Below are 6,000 nucleotides of genomic sequence, written 5' to 3'. Positions count from 1 at the left end.
TTTAAAAAATGGCTCTGTATATCTATCCAATTCTTGGCCTTTCCAATGATGCAACCAATAAGTGTGTCAATTAACACCAGTGGAGATCTGCTGTGGAAATCTGCTGTTCTCTAACGAAATAAAACACCAACTATATACCGATTCCATATATTCCACCTTGGCAAAAACTTTGAGTCAGTATTGACCTAGGATGGATTTGAATTAGTGATTTAGAGGCGAAAGGCTCCTCAACCAGTAACTAGTTATCTGAATCCTTCCATTCTCTGGGCTCTAAAACCTTTGGCTGTAGACTATTCATCAATTGCTAGAGAGAATTGTTTGCCCCTCCATCCTCCATAATCTGATTTTGATCCTTCTATAATGGCATGAAGGTTACAGTCTAATATGATGGTGATCGATCTGACAGCTTTGAAATCCACAGTGGTGTCAAACAGGCATGTTTATCAACACTCTTCAGTATATTCTTTTCTCTGCTGCTTCACCCAGCATTGAGTGTGTACATTTCCATACAACATCAGAAGGAAAACTGTTCAAAATTGTATCAGAGAAAAAAGCAAAGTCAAACACCTGCTGATAACAAAGTTGCTTTTTGGTGACAATGCAGTGCTCATCGCACACAGTGAAGAGGAGTTTCAGCAACTTTGCAATAGCTTTGTGCTAGTTTGTGATGAATTTGGATTTAACCAGCAGTCTAAAGAAGACAATGATTATGGCACAAGGTGTGTTGACTGCTCCAGTGATTTCAATAGCTAACCCCATGATAGAATTTGTGCACAAGTTCTGCTATCTGCTCAACTGTATCAGATCTCTTATATCTAGATGACTAGCTTAATTCTCACATCAGAAAGGCAGCTAAAGTTTGGCTAACTGACCAAGTGTGTGCGTGGGATAACATTGAAAACCAATATACAGGTCTACCAGATGTGTATTTTGAGCATTCTGCTGTATGGTGGCAAGACCTGGACTACCTGCAGCAGGCATGAGAGAAGGCTAAACACCTTCCACATTCCTATCTTGGCTGTATTCTAAATATCAAGTGGGAAATAAAAGTTCCTGACTCCAAAGTCCATGAGAAAGTAAAATTGCCAAGTCTAGTCACTACTTTCAAACACAGATGTCTATGTTGGCTTTGTCATTGGATGGACATTGGACGCATTCGAAAGGATCTCCTGTATGGAGAACTTGCAGATGTTCCAAGGCCACTGGGTTGACCTAGACTCAGGTTCAGGGGCATTTTCAAGAGGAACTTGAAAACTTTCAATGCCAACACCTCAAGCTGAGAGGATGAAGCTTTGCTAGCTGAAGGGCTGCACTGTGCCAGGGAGTCAAAGAGCCTAAGAGAAGAAAGCGAAGAGAGGAGAGTACAGTAGGCCTCAAGCTAGTAGCATGCAGGTTTCATTCTCTGGCCCTGTGCCTTATGCCTGCACTATTTGTGGCAAGGACAGTTGCTCGAGAACTGGACTTTTTAGCCACTCGTGATGTGGCAGCATGACAGAGTAACTGAACTGCTCTGGTGCTTACATCAACGTCTTTCAAGATGAATGGTTGCCATCGGAGCACACCTGGTATTAGTTCTGAGAAATAATTCCATAACTAAAAAGAGATGTTACAGTTGAGAGTGGAAAATTGCCGGAGGAAAGGGTTTTATATGGCAACGTAGGAGACTACTTGACATTCAAAACAAATTGATTTGTCTGTAGAAGTCTGAATGCGTGCCACAATAAATCTGTGACACAGAAGGTGAAATCCTGGCCCTGTTGATATCAGTGGGTACCAGGATTTCACCCCTACTGTCCTATAGGCAATTCTGAAATAGTGACTTTCTGTAGGTTAATATGAATTGTTTATTACAAGTACAAGAATATGCCACAGAAGAATGTACTGGAACAGAAAATAAGGCCCTGATCCTGCAAGAAACTCTATGTGGACAGAATCCTTTCAGTCAGTGGGACTCCGTGCAGATGCAGGGTCCACCACCAGAATAGTTATTGCAGGATCAGGACTTAAATTGCCGATTTTTTTCAGATTGATTTCAATGGGTATTAGGCATTTAACCAGCTTAGGTGCTTTTGAAAATCTTACTAGCCATCCATCTGCATCTTTAGGTGCCTAAATACCCTTAGAAATATGTCCCCAAGTCCTTGAGGCTTCCTTTTTAATTTTTCCTCCTCATTTCCTTTTTTATGTGGTAGGACTAGCCCCAATGATTGATGGTCATGAAGAGCTAGGAGTTGTAAACAAATATGGACCATATTTTTAAAGGGGATTCTAATTTTGTGCTACTAATTTTGTCCCTGCAATCACCTAGAAGTGCAATTCTGGGATGGCAAATTATTATATACTGAGTCCTAACTATATGATTTTCAAGGTCAAGTAGGTAAGTAGATGTCAATATGTTATCATTTGCACCCAGAAATGGATGCTAAATTGGAGGTGAAAAATTAGAGGTTGCTTTTAACTATTTGTCCCAATATTTAAATTTTGAATTTTGCATTACTAGGAATTCATAGCTGTACTAGGAAACAAACCATCATTAATTTTCAGCAATACTGACACCCCTATTATTATTTACTTAATACCATAAGTGTGCATGGCACTTAATAGACAACTATCAGTCAATGTAGATAGGCTCTGCTATAGAATACGTGAAGGTTCCATTCCAAGATAGCATCAATAAAGAATCTAGGAGAAGTTATTTTTAGTAATGATTGTGACATAACATCTGATGTCTCATGAAAGATTTCATTCTTATAATATTTAAATAGTTTCTCATCTTCCATATTGCAATTCCTTTGTGCAAGGAACTAGAGCATGGAAACTTGTACCACTCTCTTTCCATTGGAAAACTGAAGAGACCTGTATTTGTATTATAGATCTGACAACAATAACAAGAAAAATCTTTGGGTACAATTAGTTTTACAAGTTTATTAGAATTATATTACATAAAAATGGCAGGTTTAGAAAACAACGTTGTCTATTCTAGTCAGGTTAATTGAGGTACCTGAGCATCACTGTAGTAACAGCACTCAAATAAAATGAAAGGTGCTCTAGATAGAGATTCTAGAGTATATTTTCCATCTTCCCATACTGAGGTGATCAATGCAACTATATTGGTGACAGCTGGGAGGGAGTCACAGAGTTTGTTCACACGTTAAATGTCAAGAAGGCATCTGAGAGAAATGATGGGCTGATGTAGAGAAAGGAACAAATAAGAAACAAAAAGCTGGCTGAAATTCAAATTCTGAGGCTATAAAGCTAAAGTCGTTTGTTGTTTAACCTCCAGCCAAATTCGACTCCAAGGAAAATTAAGTCAAATACTGTTTATTGTTGCCATGATGCTTACTCATATATGAATCATCCCCCTTTTAGATTATTCTGTTTTTAAGGCATAATTTCCATCTGTTCTTTGATCTTCTACCACATAAAACATTTAGCTAATAACAACATCCATCAAATCCCAACTTTTCTTTAGTGTTTGAACACTATCAACTCAGGACTTCATCCATCTTATCGTCATTGATTCTGATCAGGTACATCTTGTGAATGGCTAGGTGTGCTCCGGAATCACAGCCAAGGTTATCAATTTATTTTTATTTAGCAAGATAGCTTTGTTGTTACTTCTGCATTGTTGTACTTCTGTAATGTCATAGGACTAATAATGGGAAACCTAACATTCTGTGGCAATGGAATGAAACATATATTGTACCTTAGGGGAAGGCAAGACAATGATTTCACAACTACTGAAATGAGTGTAACTAGACAAATTTATGCTGCATTTGTTATTTGTGTCATTTTTTCAGTAGTTTGGATCTGTCTTCAGTCTCTCAGGGAATGAACAGTTATGTTCGCATGTCTCAGTCAGAATGCCTAAACAAAATGGATTGAAGAATCATCATTTACCAAAGGTTACACGCTTCAGAAGAGGGTGAATAATGGAAAATAATAAAAAAAAATATTTGTTTGCAATTTTAAATAAATTCACTTTGGCAATGCTTATGTCCTTCATGCAAGCATTTGAGGGCAAATTTCAGAATTGAGGGGAAGATTATTTGCAGAAACTGAATTTTAGATTGGTACACACATGTATTTATGCTGGAAATATTTACCTGCTCATTCAATCAGAGAACCGAAAAAACAGCACGTGACTTATCTGGCCAATTGCAGTAAAAACACACAGCTTGAATTTAGAATATCTGGAGTCAGTCTGTAGAGTAAAAAAAAAAAGGATAATGAATAAATCCAATGAAATTCAATTGTCTTGTGGATATTTTCCAAACACAAACAGAGGCTTAAGTTGTCAAATTATTTATTGCAAATTATTTGCTCATCTCTAATTATCTTACACCTCATTCTCATTGTATTATCTCAGATACTGTACATTTATTTAGGAGGGAAGTAAATTCAGGACATTTACCTCACTCCCTTTTATGCCACAACAAGATATCTCGTGAATTTAAATGAAAAAAAGTGCATTTACTTCTCTTTCCTGGCTCTCCAATAAGAAGTCCCTGAAGAGGCGAGCTTGGCTGGTGGTGTTTAGTGATTTCTCAGATAACAAGAGCTTCACATTTCTGTGGAATTCCCATTTGCCAGTGAGCTGCTGCTGCCGCTCGCCTGATTGATATATGACTGCAATGGCACTTTTCCATTTGACATTCTCTCTCCCTCTCTCGCTCCCTCTCTCTCGCTCAAACAACAGCCCTAACTTTTGTGTGTTGCAAATATAAAAGGCAAGCCATGTGACAGAGGGACAGAAGAACAAAAGCATTTGGAAGTAACAGGACCTCTCTTTCACTCTCAGAAGAGTGTGAGGGAAGGAAGGAGCGGCATATTTTCCAAAGGTAAGCACCCAAATAAGCGCTTATTCATATTTTGGGTATTACATGTACTTAAACTAAGCATTTAATGTATTTATTTGACAAATACATGTTCGCCAAATAGCATGTTTAAAATAAAGTGTATTCATTTAAAAAATGACTTCAGTTCTACTACCTACATCATCTTATTATTCTTTCCTTAATCACACGTCTGTCTGAGGATGCCTATGTGAAATCTCTGGGAAGAAAAACAGGCAGTGTACTGTGGTTCTGGATAAAATGATCAAATACATTTCTTTTTGTAACTTTGCATTGATTCTCATTTGTATAAATTTGGGAGGAAGGGAGGCACTCGATTCTGTCCTGAATTCATAGAAAGAACTATAGTATCTCCAGGACTGTCTTTGTCCCATTACAATAGAGCTCCATGGACACAGCAAGCCTGCTAGTTTAAAATTGAACTGTTTACTTTTATTACTACTTATACGTGCTGCTCTCTTGCCAGTCATCTGCTGGAGTGCTTAGAATAATTTGAAACAATAGGCAATATTTATTTCTAGCTTTGTGTGTCATGCTTTGCAGGGGCACTTTTAATTTGCACATTATTGTTTAACCAAACTTCTGGGAAGCTTTGCCATGGATTGCATAGCACTGGTTATGGATTAGGATGGATTTAATGTACGTATTTGATTGGCTAAAAGTGAGGAGGAAATCCACAGTGTTTGTCTTGGCTGTAGCACTGAGAGGTATATTTAGTAGTCAGTTTACCCCTTCAGCACAACCAATAATGCAGTGTGGATGTGCGTTCGGCAGCTCAAACTGGAGGATGCTCAGGCAGGGCACTGCTGTCAGTGACAATCTACAAGACCTCAAAACGCCTGCCAGGAGGTATAAAGGCTTTTTCAGTACCCTGAAGTCATGGTTTTGCAGGGTAAAATGTCTCTTTAAGAAGAGTGTCACTGTACGAGGCATGAACAGAACTGTTTTCTATGTGCTTGGGACAAAAGAAGACTCTGGCTGTGAACCGAATAATATACCACAGTACAGTATAACTGGCGTCCATTGTAATGGATAAAGTCCAATTAGAACTTGAGTAAAGAAAAAAGTCCCATGTAGCTGCTGAGTTTCAGGTGAGTGCAAGAATCCTGGGAAGGTTGGAATCAGCGGATTAAATAGCAATAAT

The sequence above is a fragment of the Terrapene carolina genome, unplaced genomic scaffold, assembly GCF_002925995.2.
Source record: "Terrapene carolina triunguis isolate 2854851 unplaced genomic scaffold, T_m_triunguis-2.0 Scaffold26, whole genome shotgun sequence".
NCBI classification, from domain to species: Eukaryota; Metazoa; Chordata; order Testudines; family Emydidae; genus Terrapene; species Terrapene triunguis.
Note: the sequence above shows the minus strand (reverse complement) of the source record.